This window comes from Paroedura picta, chromosome 1, assembly GCF_049243985.1.
Source record: "Paroedura picta isolate Pp20150507F chromosome 1, Ppicta_v3.0, whole genome shotgun sequence".
NCBI lineage: Eukaryota > Metazoa > Chordata > Lepidosauria > Squamata > Gekkonidae > Paroedura > Paroedura picta.
The window spans coordinates 128,235,192-128,256,910 of record NC_135369.1 but is presented as its reverse complement, the minus strand read 5'-3'; the positions used below and the strand labels follow the sequence as shown (position 1 = coordinate 128,256,910).

General features: G+C 47.5%; 1 protein-coding gene across 4 annotated transcripts in view; it reads left to right on the top strand.

The window, feature by feature from the left end:
* The first annotated feature begins 19,457 nt into the window (after positions 1–19,457).
* The window catches only part of GRIK2 (glutamate ionotropic receptor kainate type subunit 2), a 624,521-nt gene continuing 622,259 nt past the window's right edge, over positions 19,458–21,719 (top strand). For all 4 annotated transcript variants that reach the window (XM_077303360.1, XM_077303395.1, XM_077303345.1 and 1 more), the window contains exon 1: positions 19,458–19,611. The gene's annotated coding sequence lies outside the window, so the exon portion shown is untranslated. The remainder of the gene's footprint in view (positions 19,612–21,719) is intronic.

Below are 21,719 nucleotides of genomic sequence, written 5' to 3'. Positions count from 1 at the left end.
ATGGGAATCAGGGATCTATGTGAACTTCATTTGAGAGAGACTTGAAAGAGACTAGGGTGTAAACTGCACGGAGCTTTTATTCCAACCCCAGATCGATTCAGTCCCTGCCCTCTACACAGAATGCGATTTCCGTTTGGATTTTGGGCAATTAAAATTTCCTTCTGCAGCAAGGAGGATTGATCCGGAGTGACCCTACCTTTATTGTGTGATATCTCAGAGTGCTGAAAATCCTCAATATCCATTTGGGAAAGAAAGCTCCGTGGTAGAGAACCTCAGATAGGCCACACCTGGTCATGTGACACGCTTGCCTTAAAGGAGAAGCCCCCAATTTCTCTCAACTTCTGTCGGTCCTGGATTTTTCCTCCCTCCTCTGCCTTTTTCGATCCTCTCCCCCTCCCCTCCAAGAAAAGAAAAAGGCTCCCTGCTTGGCTCCTCTCCCCCCCCCTTAAAGAAAAGAAAGAAAGAGGCTTGGCTCCCCCCCCCTTCTGAACTACCCTAACCACATGCAGAAGACTTTCCTGTTTCAATGGGGGGGGGAGAGGAAGACCCGAGTTCAAAGCAATCTGAATTCAACAGGATTGACAATGGAATAAACAAAGTAAGTGCAGACTCCGCCTAGGTATCATTGTTGAGACAGATGTTCTATACAGCCACCAACCATATTTCAAGTGGGAAGGGCAATGAAGAAGGACATGGGAGGAACAGTAGAAGAACCTTGCTGGATAAAGCCACTGGTCTATCTGCTCCAGCATCCTGTCTCTCACAGTGACCAGAGATAATTCACACTGAAGATCCAGAAATATAGATTATCTATATGTGGTTATTTATACTCCATGATACACACAGTGTTAGATCATGCAACCTATAGGATAGGGCTTTTAATACACCATGATTCTCTGACACGGTGTTGTGGGTGGTAGAGGAGAAACGTCTGCCTCAGCAGTCTGCCTCTGGGGAACACAGTTGTCTAACCCCATTGGAAGGCTGGTCTTCAGTAATGACCTCGGAGGTGGGCAGGTGATGGCGTACCTAGTCAAGCCCCCCTAAATGAAATCCCTTGAAGTACTGGACACTCAAGAGGGCCATGTGGCCTGACCTCTTGAATCATGTCATGAATCTGCTTTCCTGCCTTTGACTACTAGTGTGTCGAGCAAACAGGTATTCTCGCACATAGGAAATATAATCAGCCCATGTAACTTATACCAGGGATTTGTGATGTGGGAGGAGGGTGGGCGACCACCTCTCAAGGGCAAAGGTGAAAGGGGTGGCTCACACCCAGAAGCCATGTCCATGATTAAGTGATACACTCAGGGGGTTTCACAGTGAATTTTGCATTTCTAGCAAAATATAAATTAAAGAATTTATATCTCACTTTCCCCCATGGCTCCAGGCCATCTTTCAGAACTATAAGTTAGATCCAATATGTGCTTTATACTCCAGATAGAAGTGCAGGCCACTGACCCAAAATCTGGGAGCATATATCATAATGTACAAGAAACCATGTACATGATGATCCATGCTATACGGTAATTAATCAACAATATGTTTTGTAATCACTCAAGGCCTCCTGTTAAAGTTACAGATGTATTGTGAGAGAAACTTGAGTTCTACATCAAACAGATTTGTCCTTAACAACTGACAAGAGACTTCTGCTTCAATGCCATGTATAGAAAAAAAAATCAATCAACAGAAGAGTGAACCAAAAGTAGCCTTTCCTACCTTAGAGAATACAAGTGGACATCAGAAATCAGAGGAAATAATCAAGAACATCTGGATGCAAGCCTTCCAGTTTTGGCCTTTATGGTGTTTTGTTTTGTTTTGTTTTTTGCTGCTCATCTGCAGGAAATGTGTCCAACTCTCCTCAGGAAAACAGCATCAGTTCTCTCATTTCAACATCTGGAGCAGCATGTATTGGAAATTGTATGAGAACAGTTGGACTATGTTGATGCATTTCTTTTTTGATGAGTGAATTAAGAGAGAAAATGGGCTTTAATGCTTTCTTGGCTTTATACAAGAAATCACAATGGATGCTAACATAAAAAAATAGAAACATAATGGATTTTGATGAAATGCCAGCAAATGAAAATAGTGTTTATCATTTTTTTTTAAATGTGCTGTTCTTACAAATGCTACAGCCACAGGACAAATGAAACAGATGAATGTATTCGAGGGATCGGGTCAATGGGACAGTAAAGACAAAACCAAAGAAAGATGGCTCTGTGTGAGGCCTTGACAAAATTTTCAGTGATACATTCCAGATGCTTTCTTCATAGCACCATTTGTATTGTTGGGAGACATCCAGCTATTGATTTTGCACAGATGGTTCATATATGTTAAAGATGAGCCTTTATCCTTTGTCTGAAATGTATGCTTTCATATTTTATGCTCAATGTTCTTCGTATAAACTAAATGCTGGACTTTGAAAATTAGATGGAAAGAAAACTGAGTGTCTTGATCCATCTTTCCAAGAGCAAAGATGTTCTTGTATGTTGTGAAGTCTGTATAACTTTTGACCTTCCAGACTGAACACAGCCATAACATAAACATGGAGGCAGCCCATCACAGCCAATAGCCCTTCTTCCTCCACTGCCAGTTTTGGACAGCAAAGATGGTAAATTTTGAAGCACCTGGAAGCCATTGTGAATGGCTGATGAACTCTGGCTTGGTGACTTGCCAGTCGTGACTGTACTACCCCAGCCACAGGAACCATGTCTTCTCTGGAGTCAGTTCAATACATTCCAGTTTCCCTAGTAATGTTTTTAAAAGTTGTCACCCATGGTTTTCAAAGCAGATGATGCTGTGCAGCAAGTTTCTCTGACCTCATTATTATACAAAATTAATGTGTTAACATAGCTTCTAATAATAATCATATATCTCAGTTTTATGTGATTGTTACCTAGTCAATTGTTGTAAACCATCCCGAGGTGACTAGTCATGAGGGAGTGGTATAGAAGCCTCAATATAAATCAATTGACTTCAAAGGAGGCACAAGCCATGATTGGCTTGCTGCAAATTTGGCCAGCCAGTCAGGAGGGCATGGGCAGGCTGTTTAGTCAACAGCACTGTGCAGCTGACGTGCCCACAGTCTCTAATGGCAGCATGAGAATAGCCAGTTGCTATTGCCGGGGTGAGCAGGAAATATTTGGGGCTTCACTAGATTGGCATGGTGAGAGGCCTGTTCCTAGAAAAGGTCATCTTGTGCCTTGCAGATGGATGCACTGTGAAGGAGCACCCTTGGTACTGAGTGGCACCTTTAAACCCAGTAGGAGCCTTGTGGCACTTCAGGGGAAGGGGTGAAGCCTGCAGGTAAGGATAAGTAAGGCCAGCTGAAGCACCCACCAAGCTTGGAACCAGGTGGATCTGCCCCAAAGGCACACCCAGTGGATTTCTAAGGCAGCCCTACCCTCACTGGAATAAGCAGTGATGTGGATCAGCCACATAATTAATTTGAATATTTTAAAATAATAAAAGCTTGTTGAACCCACTTTCTGTTGTCTCATGTCATCATTATAGGGGGGGGGGGCTGCCAAGACAAACCCTACTACTCTCGGGTAACAGGGTCTGTCAGCACTTAATATAGTTAAAGCCAGCTGTCAATAAAATCTGGGCTCTGTTCATCCAGCATCAGTGCCAAACAAGAATTTGTTCTGATAATTTAATTATTAGGTCTAGGATAAAAAGTTCTTAAGCACAGTGATGAAACTTGACTGTTTCTTGCTGGCTGAGGAGCTGGACTTCTTTTTCAGTTATTTAATAGTATAACCCAGGTGAGGGAACAGAGAACCTTACAACATCATTTCTATGTTTAGCCAAGCTCTCCAGCAAATTGCATTAATGATATACTGACATTTACACAATCTGTCTGAAGCATATCATGCTTAGTCAAGACCCAATTCATCTGGCCATTTACATAGTCCTCTGAAATAACTGCATATCAGAGTTCTTATGGCTGGCATATTTTTTCCTTCTCTTTAAAAGCTGTAGTGGGAATTTTACTACTGAGGGCTGTTCGGTAAGATATATAAAATTCAGAGGTACTCTATTTGCAGATACTGTGCTCTGCAGCTTCCCTGCAAAGGAGAAGAAGACTTTCATTAATGTGGCATTCAAAGAGGAGCAATATTCTTTTGTAGCATATTGGCAAAAGCATTCATCCTTTTATTGCTTTATCAGATGGCTGGATGTCTATTTCAGAGTCCTGGAGAAACCCAATGCAATAATGATGTACTTGGTGAATAACAGACTGCCGGGACTAGTGGTGGATACTTCACCTTCTTGTCTTTAAGCTGATCTTCACATTTCATTCTATTCTACAATCCAGAGCTTGAGGGGGATGCTTGGAAATAAAAGAGCCCTGTTTGTCAACCACCATTGATGGCAACCCACCAGTCGGTCGAGCAGTATTTTGTCTTCACAAAATGCCTTGATGTTGCCAATAGCCATACATGCCATTTTTTATGATGATATGCTTAATCATATAACATATATAAAACATAATTGATAGAAAGACTTACTGTATATACTCGCATATAAGCCAACCCGTATATAAGCTGAGGCACCTAATTTTACCACAAAATCTGGGCAAACTTATTGAATCGCATATAAGCCGAGGGTGGGAAATGCAGCAGTTACTGGTAAATTTACATTAATTGAGGCACCAGTAGGTTAAATGTTTTTGAATATTTATTTGAAAGAAAAACAGTAAACTAACTCTGTCAGTGCAAAAGAGGGCCAGCAAACCAGAGTAGAACAACAATATCCAAAGTTGGCAACCTCCTACAAGTACAACAGCTACCAATGGACTACTCTAACTACAGCTACAGTGCCCCCCCGAACAAAACACTGAAATAAAGAACTATAAAACTCAAGACTGAAAGAAAGAACTGTAAAAATCAACTGTTAAAAGAAACACAACCCCAAGAAGAAAAGGCAAACAATGCTGCCCCTCAGAAAAAAGAAGAAATAAACATTAGTAAATTCCAAAACCCAACACACCCCTCTCCACCCACAGAAACCAAAAGAATAGTTTTGAAGAAGGCAAAAGGAATAAAAAGATCAGAGTCCCTCACTCAAACCATTGCTGTCCTAGAAGCAGCCAGAGCAAGCAAGCTTCAGCTTGCAGGAGGTTTGCAGAAGCAATGTAACGATTGTCTGACTGAGAGCAGGGTGTTAGTTCAATTACCATATATTCCCGCATATAAGCTGAGGAGGATGTTTTCAATTTGAATACTATGCTGAAAAAGTCAGCTTATACACAGGTATATACAGCAACAGTTGATAAATAAATGTCCTCCTCCAACAGGACAACGTTCAGTATAATGTGATCAGCATAAAATCCCTGTCTTTTCCCATCCATAATGTGTCTTGTAGCTCAACAGAACAATCAGGCCTCAGCACAAAAGGTTACATTAGTATGGCCAAGGCAAATTCCATAGGAATTGACCATGTACCATACTTGTACCTTTTGTTGCTCCTCTCTTCTGATGTTGCTGTTACAGCCACCAGTTGCATCTTCCTACAAATCAGCCCCAGGTGCTTTATCCCAACCTAGCTCCTTAATTATTTCAATCTTTTAAAAACCATTGTTGCTGTGTTTACTGTACTCGATTGCTACATACATTGTGTTTTCTGCTAGGCTGGATACTAGGAAGCACAAGACACTCACAGAAGTCAATCTTTATGTATTTATTGTATGTATTTAGCATATTTAGAACATTTATATATCACTTTTCTGGTAAGGCAGCAGAAATGTTGTCTGGAAGTCCTGCCCATGAGGCTGGGAGTTCAATCCCAGCAGCCGGCTCAAGGTTGACTCAACCTTCCATCCTTCTGAGGTCGGTAAAATGAGTACCCAGTTTGCTGGGGGGTAAACGGTAATGACTGGGGAAGGGACTGGCAAACCACCCCATATTAAGTCTGCCATGAAAACACTAGAGGGCATCACCCCAAGGGTCAGACATGACCCGGTGCTTGCACAGGGGATACCTTTACCTTTACCTTTATATCACTTTTCTCCTGTAATAGAAGGCTCTTTTCTTCTTTCTCCCATCTTTCTTTCCCCAGAAGCTTGCCAATCTCTCCCTTTTGAATACAGACTCTCATGTCTTGGAAGATTGGTCTGTGGCATTCCACTAGACCTCTGCATTGACTTTGGAGAAAGGAGGAATTAGAAAATGAATAATGATCTTCCTCCATGAGCACCTTGCCTTTACACTTCATAGGAACTCAACCCTCTGTCTGCCTCCCTAATGCTGCTGTGAGCTTAACTAATAAACCAGAAAGGAATTTCAGATAATTTTCTAAGTTAGACCACGCATTTATTTATTTATTAAATATGTTACATGGTTGCCATATCAATCAGGATAACTCACACAAAGTACTTGCTGATTGATAAGGTTCACAGAGCTATGTAGCCAGATTGCTAGTACTTGGGGCCTTTTCGCACGGGGATCTTTGTTGCAAATTGTTTGCGGAATGAAAAATCGCCATTTAAAATAGTGGAATTCGTCGTTATGCATACCTGCCTTTGTAGTGGAATCAGTTGCGTTTTTTAGCGTTTCCCACAGGCTTCCGGTCTCGGCAGAAATCGCTAGAAAGGAAGCGCTATTGCCAAGCTCGTCCCGCCCCTGGCCGTCAAGCAGCCAATGGGCAGCCGTTAGCATGCTCCCAAACAGCCCCTTTCCCTTTAAGAAAGGTTTAAAAAAAAAAAACAGACCCATAGCAATGAATCTAGGTAGATTCGTTGCAACGGAGAGACCCATCCAGCTGCCTAATGTGAGCTGTCGTTTGATCGTATGATCGTTGGCACGCTGCCTCGAGTGATAAAAAAAAAATCCCCCCCCCCTCTCACGGGCCCGATTTTTGGCTGAATTCATATGTAAAAAATAAAGGGACTTTATTTCAGCAAACGGGCTTTTATGTGGTTTGTGCTTAGTGACTAAAGGTAAAGGACTGAAGCCAGGGAAGCCTCTAAACAGAAAGAGGCTCGCTGGTGCGTTTATCCTCGCTCGCTCGGAGAAAAAAAAATGGCGATCGCTTCACCGGAAGTTTGGAGGACAGGCTCAGGAGGAGGGACTTTGAAGAACCTGCAACAATGGTAACGCACAGGTCTTTAGCGCTAGTGTTGCAGATTGGTTGCAGGAGTGTATCGCTATCCGGAGGGTGAATCCACTTTTCTGGATTCCCCTAAAAGCGCTACAACGAAGCGCTTTTTGCGGGTCGGTTTCAGGAGTGTTGCAGATTGTCTACGACGTCGTGCGTTATGCCAAATTAGTAGCGTTTTCAATTAGCAACCATTGTGCTATTTTGAAGCCGTGCGAAATGGCCCTTAATATTTTCAATAGAATTAGCTACAGGAATGGTGTGCACATAAATTATTTCTTGTTGGAAACCCAAATCCCCATCTACCCTGCATTAATCAGATAGAAATAGCACTAGATCTCAATGATCTAGTTTCTTCTTATACGTTGCAGTGTTTCTTACATGCCAGTGTTACATGAAGCTCCCAGTGGTCTCCTATCAAGTTCCCTTCTGTGGAATGCAGTTGTCTAACTTCTGCAACTCTGCTATCTCCAGTGACTGAGGACTGGTTCCCTGAGTGCTCACCTATATTAGGAAAATTCATTCCAGAAGAGGAGGAAAAATCCTAGCTTAGCAAGGAACAAATGATGCTGTAGTAAAAGATGTGCTAACAGGGAATTCTTAATGTACTGGTAGTTTTGTTTTACTCGCATGGAGTGGCTTGCATCCTAAATAGGGTTTCTATGGACATAGCCAAGCTAGTACTTACGTGGAAAATATTCTAAAATATATTTCCTTGCTTCCTAGAAGTGAAGCATTCTTCTATATCATCTCACATTGCTATTGCCTCACTCTATCAATGTGTAGACTAGACATTAACTGGAGTCATCACGTGTTGAGAAATATGGTGCACGTGTATTCCATTCTGAAGCTTGGTTTTTGGCCTGGGGATAGTTGCACCAATTCTTTCCACAACCGCAAGCCCTTGCCTTGCTCCTCCCCCCCCCATTTGCCCTCAGGAGTTGTATACACACAGGCTAGCCGAGGGACAGGAAGTCAACACTCCCCCCCATTTGTTTTACGCATTAATCATTGTCACGTGGTGAAAACTCGGCAATCGTCTTCCAGTGCCATTTTGTTGCATTTGACCACACAGCTCTCCCAGTCTAAATCTTTATTTAAAAATGTTAAAAACAATGTCATTAGTTTTTTAATAATGAAGACACATCTGCAATGTGAACCTGTGGCTCCAGGTTGGTGAACTCAGATGGCGGAAAACAGGTTTTTTTCATTTTCTTAGAAGCAGCCTTTCTAAATTTTTTAAAAAGGGACAAAAACATTTCCCATGTTTCCACCATGCTATGGATGTCGGAAGCCTTTCTTTCATTTAATTTTATTTTCTTCCCACCACTCCAAACTGTGATTTGGCCGCGAGAAGCATTTTTGAATTTTTTAAGGAGTTATCGCGTAACAACACAAAAATGCCTTTAAAAATTAAGAAAATGTTGCCCGTGGCTCCACCATGCTGTGGAGTGGTGGGAAGCATTTTTTTTCATTTTCTTACAAGGAGTCTTTTATTTTTTAAAGGAGTTTTCACGTTATTATGCAATAACTCCGTTAAAAAAACTCAAAACGCTTCCTGTGGGCACGTCGCACTCCGGAGTGGTGGGAAGCAGCGGTATTTTTTTTTTCATTTTATTATAAAGACACCTTCTAAGAAAATGAAAGAAATCCTTCCTGTGGCTCTGCCATGCTGCAGAGTGGCGGGAAGCATTTTTTCCATTGCCTTAGAAGACGTTTTTGCAGGCACGGGTTGGGAGAAGCCAGGTCAGGCTCTGTTGGTGGCAGCAGAAGTGGGAGCACATGAGCGGGCAGCCTAGCGAGTGAGGCAGGAGTGATACCTGTGTGTGTGTGGGGGGGTTACAAGGGTGGGGAAAGCACGCGGAGATGTCCCGAGTTTTCGGCTTACGCATGGCCCAGGCCCAACATACACCTCGTTGTGGGTGCAATAAAAAAGGGAATGCATATTTTTCCACATTCTCTTGCTGCAGGGCAACTGAGGTCTTGAGTCAGGCCAGGCTTGGGACCTCCCTGGAAAGGTCTGATTTCATCTGGAAGCAAGAATTAGCCCTGATTGCAGAAGCATTCCCTGATAAATGCTCACTGCAGGAATCCCAGCTACCCGACCCACTTATTTGGAAATCATTGTAGCACAACCTCATGAGTACAAAAGTCTCAAGTTTTCCTAATATTTTGTTGATCACCTCACATAAGCAAATGTTGGAGTTGGATTTAGAAGACAAGAGGAGATATATGAGATCCGTAAAAGCAACAGTGATTTGTGCTGGACATCTCTTAATATCAAAGTTCTTGTTAAAATCTATCAATTTGACGACCATCCTGCCTTGTTCTTTGACAGCAGTGGCACTGGCTTTCTGGAATGGTTTGCTGGAAGATATTAGGAGAGCTCCAACACTGACCCCATTCCACATGCAAGGTAAGGTGAGCCTTAGGTTAGCCTAAGGTGAGCCTTAGGCTGGGTGAGCCTTAGGCTGGGTGAGAGATATGCTTCGTACATACAGTAGGGTGACAGTTTATGTTTTAAATATAGTAAAAGTGTTTAATGGCTTGGATCCTATAATTTTTTCCCTGCTTAAGCACCACTTAATCCATTATAGAGGAAGTCCTCTCTGGCAGAATGGTACTTAGTACTTCAATTTACATAAAACCAGTGGCTTTCAAGAACTCTCAAACTGTATAACATGAGAGGCAGCAGAAAACTGACTTCCTAGTTGACAATTTCCGCATTAGGAGTCATACCTTGTTTTCACCTCACTTTTGGATACTGCAAGTTGACTCTAGCCTTTCTGCATTTGGGCTCCCCTTATTTCCCAAGCTGGAATTTGCCATATGCTTTCTGCACAGAGTCCAAAGGAGGCAGTCTCACATCTTACTTTGCTCCCTTCCCCTTTGCAGATGATACTAAACTGGGTGAGGTAGCAAACACAACAGACAACAGAATTAGAATACAGGATGATCTTGATAGGCTCGAGAAGTGGGCTAAACTGAATAAAATAAAATTAAATAGGGACAAATGTAAAGTTCTGCATTTAGGTAGGAAATAGGGACAAATGTAAAGTCCTGCATTTAGGATGGGGGAGACTTATCTTGGCAGTAGTATGTACAAAAAAGGATTTAGGAGTCTTAGATGAGTCAGCAGTGTGACTCAGTGGCTAAAAAGGCAAATGGTATTTTGGGCTGGATCAAACAGAGTATCATGACCAGATCACGGGAGGTGATGGTACCATGTTATTTTGCTCTGGTTTGGCCTTACTTGGAGTACTATGTTCAATTTTGGGCACCCCAGATGAAGAGGGATGTAGACAAACTGGAACGTGTCCAGAGGAGGGCAACAAAGATGGAGACCAAGACTTATGAGGAAAGGTTGGGGGAGCTTGGTCTGTTTAGCCTACAGAGGAGATGACTGATAAAAAAGGTAAAAGGTAAAGGTATCCCCTGTGCAAGCACCGAGTCATGTCTGACCCTTGGGGTGACGCCCTCTAGCGTTTTCATGGCAGACTCAATACGGGGTGGTTTGCCAGTGCCTTCCCCAAGAGATGACTGATAGCCATCTTCAAGTATTTAAAAGGGTGCCATGTAGAGGATGGAGCAGAGTTGTTCTCTCTTGCCCTGGAGGGACGGACCAGAACCAATGGGATTAAATTAATTCAAAAGAAATTCCATCTAAACATCCAGAAGAAGTTCCTGAAAGTTAGAGCTCTTTCTCAGTGGAACAGGCTTCCTTGGGAGGTGGTGGGTTCTCCATCTTCAGAAAATTTTATATAGAGGCTGGATAGCCATCTGACGGAGAAGCTGATTCTGTGAATGTTTAAGGGGGTGGCAAGTTACAGTGGATCAGCAATAGGGTTGTGAGTGTTCTGCCTAGTGCGGGCGGTTGGACTAGATGACCCAGGAGGTACCTTCCAACTCTATTATTCTATGATTCTAATCCCACTATTCTGCACACTTGACCATCTCCCCATTCCCCCCAAAGTGTTTTGAATGTAATTTTTAAAAACACCTGGGAGGGGGGGGGGCATGATCTTTCTCATTGCCCTGGCCTCAATCAAAAACCTGCCGGAAGAGCTGAATTTTGCATGCCCTGTGGAACGCAGAAAACTCCCACAGGGCCCATAGTTTACCTGGGAGCTCATTCCACCAGGTTGGGGCCAGGACTGAAAAGGCCCTGGTCCTGATCGAGGAAAGGTGTGCCTTTCTAGGGCCAGGAATCACCAACAAATTAGTACCCGTAGAGCATAAAGCCCTGCAGGGACCATAGGGTGACAGGTGGTCTCTCAGATATGTGCGGCCCAGACCACATAGGGCCTTGACGGTCAGAACCAAAACCTTGAACCTGATCCAAGCAATGACTGGCAACCAATGCAGCTGCCTCAGCACAGGCTGGACATGGGCCCTCCAAGATGTCCCTGTGAGGACCCTCACAGCTGCATTCTGCACCAGCTGTAATTACTGGGTCAAGGACAAGGGCAGGCCCATGTAGAGTGAGTTACAGAAATCTAGCCTGGAGATGACCATCACATGTATCACTGTGACTAGGTGGTCCGGGGACAGGTAGGGCGCTAGTAGCTAGGCCTGGCAAAGATGGAAGAAAGCCTGGCCAACTACTCTCTTGACCTGTGTCTCCATAGTTAGGGAGGCATCTATGGTCACCCCCAAATTCCTGGCCTGGGGCATGATGGTAAGTTGCATTCCATTCTTGCCAGGCAGGGCAAGCATACTTCCTGATCTGCCCCCCTACTTCCCAACCACAGGACCTCCATCTTGGAGGGGTTTCATACAACTCTGCTCCAGCCATCCAGCCACTACTCCAAACACCTGGCAAATGGTTCTGGGGGGGGGAGTCAGGGTGGCCATCCATCAGGAGATAGAGCTGGGTGTCATCAGCATACTGATGACAACTCAGCCCGAAGCTCTGCCCCAGCTGGGCCAGAGGGCACATAATGATGTTTAAAAGCATGGGGGGGAGAACTGCGCCCTGTGGGACCTCACAAGGGAGTTGGTAGGTGCACGATAATTCTCCCCCCATGGCCACCCTTTGGATCCGGTTATGGAGAAAGGAGCATATCCAGCTTAAAGCTGCGCCCCATATCCCCATCCCAGTGAGGCAGTGGACCAGCAGTTCATGGTCAACTGCATCAAATGCAGCAGACAGGTCTAATAGAAACAGCAAAGCTGACCTGCCTCAATCCAGCTGGCACCAGAGGTCATCCGTCAGGTCAACCAACACCATCTCCACCATGTGGCCAGGATAGAAGCCCAACTGGTACAGGTAGAGTGCTGAAGTTTCATCCAAGAATGCAAAGAGCTGGTCTGCAGTGGCCCTTTCAACTACCTTGCCCAGAAATGCTAAATGTGAAACCGGGCAGTAGCTGGCCAGGTTCCATGGATCCAACAATGCTTTCTTGTACCCTAACATTCCTTCCAAGATTGCCTTTCTCATTTCTATTTTTACAGCAGATATGTACTACCATTCCATAGGACCAGTGGGACAAATTTGTTTTGATTGTAAAAATTTCATTGACATTAATAGAGTTTTATACCCAGGAAGAGTTTGGCACACTGTCCTCAGATTGCTTTTATCCATAGTTTGAATCAGAATTGTTTTTTCTCTGGGGAGCCATTATGATTAAAGCTTTCAAAAAACAAACCCTCAGTGTTTTGCTTGTGCGTGTGTGTGTGTGTGTGTGTGCACGCACGCACGTGCATGGGCACGCTCATACCTGTGATAGAATGGGACATGGGTTGTAATGAAGACTAAAATGCAAGGTGGCACTACATTTATAACAAGTAGTAACAAGTAGATACTGGCTGCTTAACTCTCTAGGTCTGAGCAATGTTCAGTAACAGAAGACTATACTAACGGGAAAGAGTGATAGTACTAGGGCAATGCAGCTTGCCCAATGAAGGCTATCAAAACAATGGATTCTGGGTGGTCACTATCTTTCCACAAGGTCAGGCCCATTTGAAGCACAACCATATAGAACTACCTTAGGGTGGACTCCCCATTACAAGGATGGGGCATTTAGAGACCAAAAGTAAAGGAGAAAAATATCTTGGCACCTGTATGAAATATTGCAAACTGTGGTTCCTGTATATTTTGTTTCTTTGTTTCCCAAGCAGCCAGTTGCTCCCAGGCCTGTGCCATCCCCCCAGCTAGGAAAAAACTAGCTGGTTTATGGTACGATCCTAAATGGAGTCACACCTTTCTGATCCTTTTGACTTCGATGGATTTAGAAGGGTGTGACTCTGTTCAGGATTATCCTGTCAGGTATTCCTTGAGAACAATGTGGTTATGTTCAACAAGTGAAGTCTATCCCGATTGAGGGGGGAAACGAGTCAGAGTTATTGGCTTTAAGTAAATTCAGTCACATATTCTACATATCCTGAAAATTAAATTGTTCTGGTTTAATGCACTTACATACTGGGCTATTCCTTCCTCTGTCCTTTAGGCCCATTGAAAATGCCTCCATGTTTGTTTGTTTGTTTATTTATTTGGATTTTTATACCGCCCATTCTTTACAGCTCTGGACAGTTTACATGGAACATTATAACTTTACATAGAAGTTTACATTTTGAGTATCTATATTATTTTCCTTCATGTCAAAGAATTCTTCAAAGAGCTGCTAATTCCCATTGGAACTGTGATCAACCAAGAGACAATCTATAAAGTCCAGAGGCAGTGCTAAGCATATATTCCCCAAGAACCGATTGACATCTCTCAGTGATCCATTGCTATCATCACATTCCTAGCAAAGGCATCAGGAATAAAATATGCAGAACAAGTAGAAAAATAATCACATCAACATTTGTACATTATTTATTACCCAAAAATATTTTGAACAATGAATCTGTTGAAAAGTAAAGTGGAAAATTCAGCACTTTGTTTGCCCACTATTAGAAATCCACTTTCCGCTTTGGAATCCAGATTGTCCTCTCCACTTGGCACTGTCTCATAAATGAGTTGCTTTTTAATCTATACTCTCCCCATTTATTAAATTAAGTTCTGAAGAAAGCCTTACTCTGGAGAAAAACTTCCCTTTCTCTTTTTCTAATGCTAACTGGGCTTTTGTATTATATTGTTTTCATATTTTGGCAAAGGATAAAGAACAGTTTCCAGATACTTTGTCTCAGCTAATAGCTTACAGCTCACAAAAAATATCTAGAAAAATGTCTGGTGTTGACAGCACCAGAAGGCTTTTCTGCTTTCTCCCTTCTCTGTTAGAACTTAAGTCTGGTGCAGGGTTCTCTGTTCCGCACTTCTGACAGCAGAATTCCAAGCTCAAATTGCCTCATCCAGATCCCTTGAAACTACTTCAGGAGAATATTTGTTAGATTCCTCCTCTTGGGGGGTTGGAGTCAAGGGCAGGCATGCCCTTCAGCCGCCTCCTCTTGTCTTTAGCATATCCCACACATGCCTCAGGGAAGGGGGTTTATGACAGCCCTCTCATCCCACGCCTTGATCTACCCTCTGTTTGCTTAGGTATGTCTGGGGCTGTCCTCCCATACAACCTTGGAGTCACACCCAATATAGGCCTGCCTGGAGGAGCAGCCATGTCATGTTCTGCCAATGCCTTCCAATTAGAAGTGGGGCCTGGCTTACTCTGTTTCTGAGCCAGTGGGTCTCACTCTCTGCTTCCCTCCCTCATTGGTCCTGTCTGACTCAAGACTTCGAAATAATCTCCTATTGGCCAATGCTACCACTATACCCTGCACCTACCCATCTCCAGGCCCCTCCTATGGTCCTGCTGCTGGCCTATTCTGTCCCCTTGGAGTGTGATAGTGAGCCATCCTGGCTAGCTCTCCCTGGGTGTGCTGCTGAGGCCACCTCCATTCTCCCACTCCAGACTGTTCCTGGTAGGTGTGTCTGCCTGGGCTCATCCTGCTTGCCTTTCCTAGCTGCTTCCACCTGATTTGTTGCTGCCAGAGTCCTCCAGCATTGTTCTGCCAGGACATATAGGTATAGAGAAAGCCTTTTCTGCCCTGTCAAATGCATCTGCAGCCACCTGGCCTGGTCTTGCCACTCATGCTGGGAGGGAGCCTCCTCCACCCCTGACATCACTGCGGTCTCCTTTGGAGCTCCATAGGTGTGGTTAGCTAAAGGGAGGACCATGCCAGCTCCGGACAATTTATATTTTGACTTTTCATTCCAAAACTGAACAAGTGGGATGTTAAAGACTAATACATTGCTAATAAAAACGGAAACTCAAAAAGATCTAGTAAATAGCAATAAAATCCAAATGACAGACAGGAATAAAAGCATTGGCAATGGCAAAGAAGAGAGCTTCTCTGTTTGAACGTACAGTTTGCAAACTACCCTTCTCAACAAGTTTTACTTTTATAAATGATCCAAATGCATTATATTACAAATATTGGGCAATGTACATTCTTGCACTATGTTCCTGTTCTCTGCCCTCTTCCACTATTATTCAAAACCACCCAACAGCAATAAATTACCAAAAGAGGTGCTTATTTAGCTGTCTGCATCCTGCTGGGGAGGCAGAAGTCGTGTGTTTGTTGTTTTAGTATTCCATCTGGTCCATTTTGCCCGTGGCATACGAGGACCAAGTATGCTTGTGCTGTTCAGGTGTTCAAAATCAGACTGCCAACACTAGTGTGTGTTCTTGCTCTTTCCTTGGAAACTCCAGTTCTATCTGAAAGGCTCTGAATATGTGGCAGGAGGATGACTGACACTGAATGATGAATGGTAACAGCTGAGCAGATATTAAAGCAGCATAGGCATTTCCTGGGGTATTCTTAAACCAATTAGCGTATGTCAATAGTTTGTGCGGCCACTGTACAAACGCAAAACTGTTCCAAATATTACTCAATTTAAATTATGGCAATCAGACACCTAAAAGTTAGTGAGGTGGCCTCCTGTGAGTTTTCCTTGGAAGGGTGCCATGACAAAATAAAACAAATCTGTGTAACCAAATTTGGAGGTATATTTGCGTGTGTGCACGTGTGTGCACGTGCGTGCGTATGGGGGTGGGGGACCCAGGGCAGGGCCTCTGAAGATGGTCTCAAGGAATGTACAAGTTCATATGGAAGCAGGTGGATCCCTCAGGTACTCTGGTCTCATCTAGGGGCCTGTAGGTCAAAATCAGCAGTTTAGGTTATCCCTGGAAGCTAACTGGAAGCCAGGGAAGTTTGTGAAATGAAGTCTTTGGGATGGTTTTGGTGGGATCTGCTTACTAGTTGCAGATGTGTTGGGAAGATAGAGGCTGGATGGAAAAATAGGTAGGCAAATGAAGTGACTCTTACTTGGACACACCTTGTTGATTTCAGTTGGCTTTATTTTCAAGGAAGTGAACGTATTACAGTCTGAAAAAGAAGGGAAAAGGAACATATACAGTGAGGTGGAAGGAGACATAATACGGTTAGAGAAATGGAAGATGCGGAGAGATGGATGTGAGAAAAGAAAGGGATACATGCTCCCCATTTAGAAACAGCTGCATTCATCAGAAGCTACTTGGCTTGCCAACTTTTTATGGGTAATCCCAGCTCCTACAGGAGCCATTTTGTGACTGGCAACACACACAACTTTCCCCCTTCTCCCCTTGTCGATCGCTTATGGTGACTCACACCATCTATTCTCAACCCCCCCCCCCAAAAAAAAAGAAAGAAAAATGCCTAAAGGGTCAACAAGGTTGGGAATCCCTGGCCTAGATTGTATTTATACTGACATCTTGTAAAGAAACACCATCGAAAAAAGCCATAGAGCTGAGCAATGACTGTAGTAGATTTCTTTTTGCTAATGAAAAGGGACATTCCAAATGTGACCCCCCCCCCCTCCACACACACATTAGAAGTGTTGCCATCTTTCTTACCCCTTACTAGTTGCTCTAGCAGCCCAGGATGTGACTCTACGAGTTTTGGGGGTGGGGAGAGGGGGAGGGAAGACCCCTTCATTATTCACTGTGACCGCACCCCTCTCCTTGTTGCAGAATCTAACAATAGGAGGTTTTAGCAAGCGATAGTCCATTGAAGGACAAGGCTACAATGGGGGGCATATTTAATAGAACAGAAAAGCTAGTGTGTCACTGGAAGGGGAAACTGTGTTTCCCCTTGTCCAGAATGCTGTTCTGTTTCCCATCATTACAGTTAATCCTTGCAAATCTTTGAGAATAAATGATTTAACATGCTGGATCTTTCAAAATCTGGAAAGAAGCAATTTTTCGATACTTTAAAAATCCCTATAAGGGGAGAGAGGGGATCAATTTCAGACTGTATCATTTATGGTATATAAAAAATGACACCCCCCCCCACCTCACTTACAAAAGGAAATCAGATATATGGGCTGCTGAATGTTAAGGCTGCTGTGAGAGTTGATGTTCCAGTAGTACCAGTGATGTCAGGTGCAGCCTGGAACCATTAAATCGATCTGACTGTTGACATTTTTGCTCAGTGGTATGACAACTGCTTCCACAGAGGCCACCTTTCTGCCACAGCCACCACCTTGGGTCCCTTGGTTGCAATTCTCTGTCTGGCATGTGGGACATGGGGCCATGCTATGCAGCAATTCAAGTGCCACTGCAACTAAAGGGGCTTCTTAGGGTCACCAGACTGGACCCTGGCTATAGGCAGAGACTAACAGGCAGGTGGTCGACTGAACAGGTTCACAAGAGATGGCTACTTTCAAACCCTGCTTTTCACTACCAGAAGGAATCCCAAAGCACCTTCCCTTCCCCTTCCTCTCTCCACAAGAGACACCCTGTGAGATAGGTGAGACTGAGAGAGCTCTGAGAGAACTGTGACTGCCCCAAGGTCACCCAGCTGGCTGCATGGGGAGAAGGAGTGGGGACTCACACTCTTAAGCCGGCAGGGAGTCCCTTTCTGGGGATGCAGGTGCTGGGAAAAGGCAGGCAGACTCCTTACAGCTTCTCCCAGCTGAGGCTACGGCTGTGCTGGGAAGCTGCCCGGCGGCGGGGAAAGGCCCGCGGAGCGCGCCTCCTGCGCCTGCTGTTCTGGGGGGCGATTAAACTGCAAGTCACAGCCAGCCGGCCCGGCCCAGCCTCTTTCCCTGCCGCACAATGGCCCCATTGACCATTTAGGGGCTCAGCACAACAAGGCTGCTGTGTCCTCGCTGACAGCAGGCACTTCTGCCGGGGCAGGCGAGCGACGGGCACGGAGGCGGTTGGTGCGCCCTGCCTGCGTCTCCCGAGGAAGCGCCGCTGCGACTGAGCCCCCCCCCCCGCCTGCTGGAGGTTTCGCGGCCGCCTGAGAGTCACCCCGCACCTGAGAGCGGAGCCATGGAGATCTAGAGGCGCCCCCCCTTCCCCGTCCGATGAGAGGGGAGCGAGGGGGGATCCCTGGATGGGGAATCGCCTCCCTGAGCTTGAGAAAACCGGTCCGCCAGGAGCGGCCAGGAGGCACTGCTGCTGCAGGCCGAGCCGAGAAAGCCAAGGCGGGGTGCGGGGGGGGGGGGGTTCCCTGCATCACCGACAGGGGCCAGAGACGCCGACTGGGCCGTGCTGCCTCGGTGGGGGACCGTGGAAGCCGCCCCTTCTGCCCCCCGAAGTCCCCGCAGCGGGGAAGGCGCTCTAACAGGTGCCCCTGGACGGCAGGTTCCGGCAGCCAGCCAGCCAGGAGGCCTGCCCGCCGCACAAGCACCACTGGGGCGAGGGAGGGGGAACCTGTGGGTCAAGGAGCCAAGGGCTTTCCACCGCGGCCTGCCCTCCTCCCGGAGCCCCCTGCAGGTCACTGAACCGCCGACGCGCGTGGGAAGCCCTGGGGCCCGGCCAGCGGATGCGGGGCGTGGAGGTGATGCGCTCAGGCGCCACTGGACTCCCTCCGGGCCGGACGGCCCCTGCGTGACCCGGGCTGCGCTCTCGGGCCCTTCCCGGCCGGCCCCGTCCCTTGGAGCGGGGCGTCTGTGGCTCCGGACTCCCTGGGCCGATGCCCGCCTGCCGCGCCTCTTGCATCCGCCACCGTCCTCCGCGCCACGAGCCCTGAGCAGAAGTCCATCGCGCTCCACTGAGTGCCAGGACGGAAAGGCGCGCCGCCTGACTTCGAATCCCCCAGAGGCGAAGGCTGGGCCGATGCGGTGGTCGGGGGCGGGCGAGGCGGATGCACTCTGCACATGGCCAGAAGCTCCCTCTTCTGTCGCCGCCGGTTGAGCGGAAGGCCCGGTCTTCCCTGGAGGCCGACCGCGGCCTCGCCACGGGGGAGGAAGCGGCCCTCGAGGAGGGCGACGGGAGGCCAGTGGCTGGGCCGGTGTGCTGCGCTGCGGGCGCCCCAGCCTGCCTCCCACGCCGGGCTTCGGCGAAGCGGCGAGGCCGGGAAAGCGGCGCTGCGCCTTTAAAGGGCTCTGCGCGGCGCCCCCGGCAGGAGGCGTGTCTCTCTCGCTCGCTGGCTCGGCTTCGCCTGGCTGCCGCTTTCAATTGAGCTCGGCGCGCCGCCTCGGCTCCTCCTCAGCCCCACAGCCCGGCGCAAGTGCGGCTCGGCCACTTTCTTGGGGGAGCCCAGCCCAGCCCATCTCCCCCGGCCCTGCCCTTCGCAGCAGCGGACAAGGTAAGGAGGACGCCACGCCGAGGGGCCGCCGCCCCTTTGCCTGGGCGGCTCTCGGGCGAGACACGGGCTGCGCTGGCGGGGCGGGGCAGGGGGGTCAAGGCGCCCCAAATCCATCGCGAGGGACGGCGCTCCGGCCACTGGCGCTCCTCGGGCCGGGAGTTGACGGGCTCTTCCCGCCTTCCGGACCCAAATCCGGGCGGGCTTGCAGGACGGCAGACGGGGTATTGGACGGGCCAACAACCCTCCCGCAGGAAGCCTCTGCCTCCTACCCCGCCCCCCCCCCCGGGGAACGGCCAGTTCCTCCGCGTCTCCTCTCGTGTAGCTGGCGGTGCCTCGTCCTCCCCCCTCCCTTCCCGGATTGCCATGCTCGCCTCCCCTCCTCGGAAAGAAGTTCCAGGGAGAGCGGCGGGACTTGGCGCCGAAGTCAGGAGCAGGGCTGGAGTGGGAGCCCGCCTGCCCGCCGGCCGGTCCATCCTCCACCCGCCCTACCCAGTGCTGCTGCTGCTGCTGCTGCTGCTGCGACAGAGACGACCCCCCCGAAACCAGGTGCGGGATGCCCGGTCCATCCCGACAACTCGCCCCGACAGCCAAACTCTCTCGCGGCTTGCTAGGCGAGCCGGCGAGGTTGCCAGCCCCAGCAGCGCCAGGCGTGTGATCTCCTCCCGCCTCTCCCCGGTGCCCCTCCGGACGCTTGCCTCCCCATGGCAACGATTGGCGCCTCTCCACAATGCCGCCAGTCGCCCATTCGGCCCGCTTCCCAGAGTCTGCTCGCTGTGTGTCAGCCGCGAACCTCTCGGGTCCGGGGAACGGCTCTCGCTTGCCCGTGAAATGCCAGCGAATTGCCCCCTTTGGCCGTCGAGCGCACACACTTCTCCGGGGGGAGGGAGCGCTGGTTTCCGTGGGGCCACTCTGAACACGGCGTGTGCACTGCGACCTTCGTGGGTCAGGCGCTAGCTCGGTTAGGACCCGGTCCCGAAACCTTGTCAGTCAGAGCACTCGATCGGAATCCAGCTCTCAGTCCGATTTACCTGTCCAGATGGATTGAAACCCGTGAAATCCACGCACTTCAGTATGTCCGGGCGATGTGTTGGTCAACCAGTCCCCACTTCGGTTTAATGAGCGGTTAGTCGCGGGGGGCCTCCCAATAATCTTCCTTCCCCTGACCCCTTGATCGGTCTTGTTAAACCGACGCCACCCTGCTTTGTTAGGTGCTTCCCTTTGAGCCCTTGCAAAACCCGCCGACCATTCCTGGAGAAAATTGTCGTTGCTCCCCACGATTTGAGCCAGGTGTTCCCTTGGATGAGCCACAGCAGGTGTAGAAATTCATTTGAGGCTGTGTCTCAAATGAAATCTTGTATAATTGTTCAAAAAACTTTGTGGTGGCATGAAGCCGAGAGCCGAGGGAACCTCAGCCCTCCATCTCTTCCCAACCCCACCCCGGGAAGATATCGCGAAAAGGAATTGGGGGGGGGGGGGATGGATGAAATCACAAATGTTTGCCTTGCCTGCCTTAAAATATGCTAAGATGTGCACCGCTGCGAAGTCCAAAAAGTGCCTGAACAAGTAAATCTATCATATCCTCAGCTCCTTAATTAGGATGCACGTCTCTTCGGCAGCTAAAAAATTAATTACCATCTTAAAATGCCATTAATCATCGGCACAGCAGAAACGAGGTTGTGAATCTGAGCTGTGCTAATAAGAGATGGAGGGGAACCCAATCGCTTTTACTAGCTTGTGGGAGTGGAGAGTGAGTGGGCCGCAATGTGGCTCTAACTGATAATATCAACATTCATTTCAGTTCTTCGGCAAAAGGAGGGGGGGGGAGAACAAGAGACAGAGGGAGTGGAGGCCTAGCTGGATTTGCCAGCAGTGCGTCAAAAGACTTTGGTCTGCACACAAGAGTGGAGGAGAGGCTGGTTAGGTGCTGCCAAGTTAGCCAAGCCGGTGATCGCCACACAACAGCAAAAAGAAAATGAGAGCATTGTTCTGCCAGGATTTGCCCCAAATGTTCCGAGATCCAATGCTTGTCGAAGGCACACTGCATGCCCATGTCTTAATGCCCTTGGGGGGGGGGAGAAATTAAGGGCCCATCATGCAAGCCCCTGAAC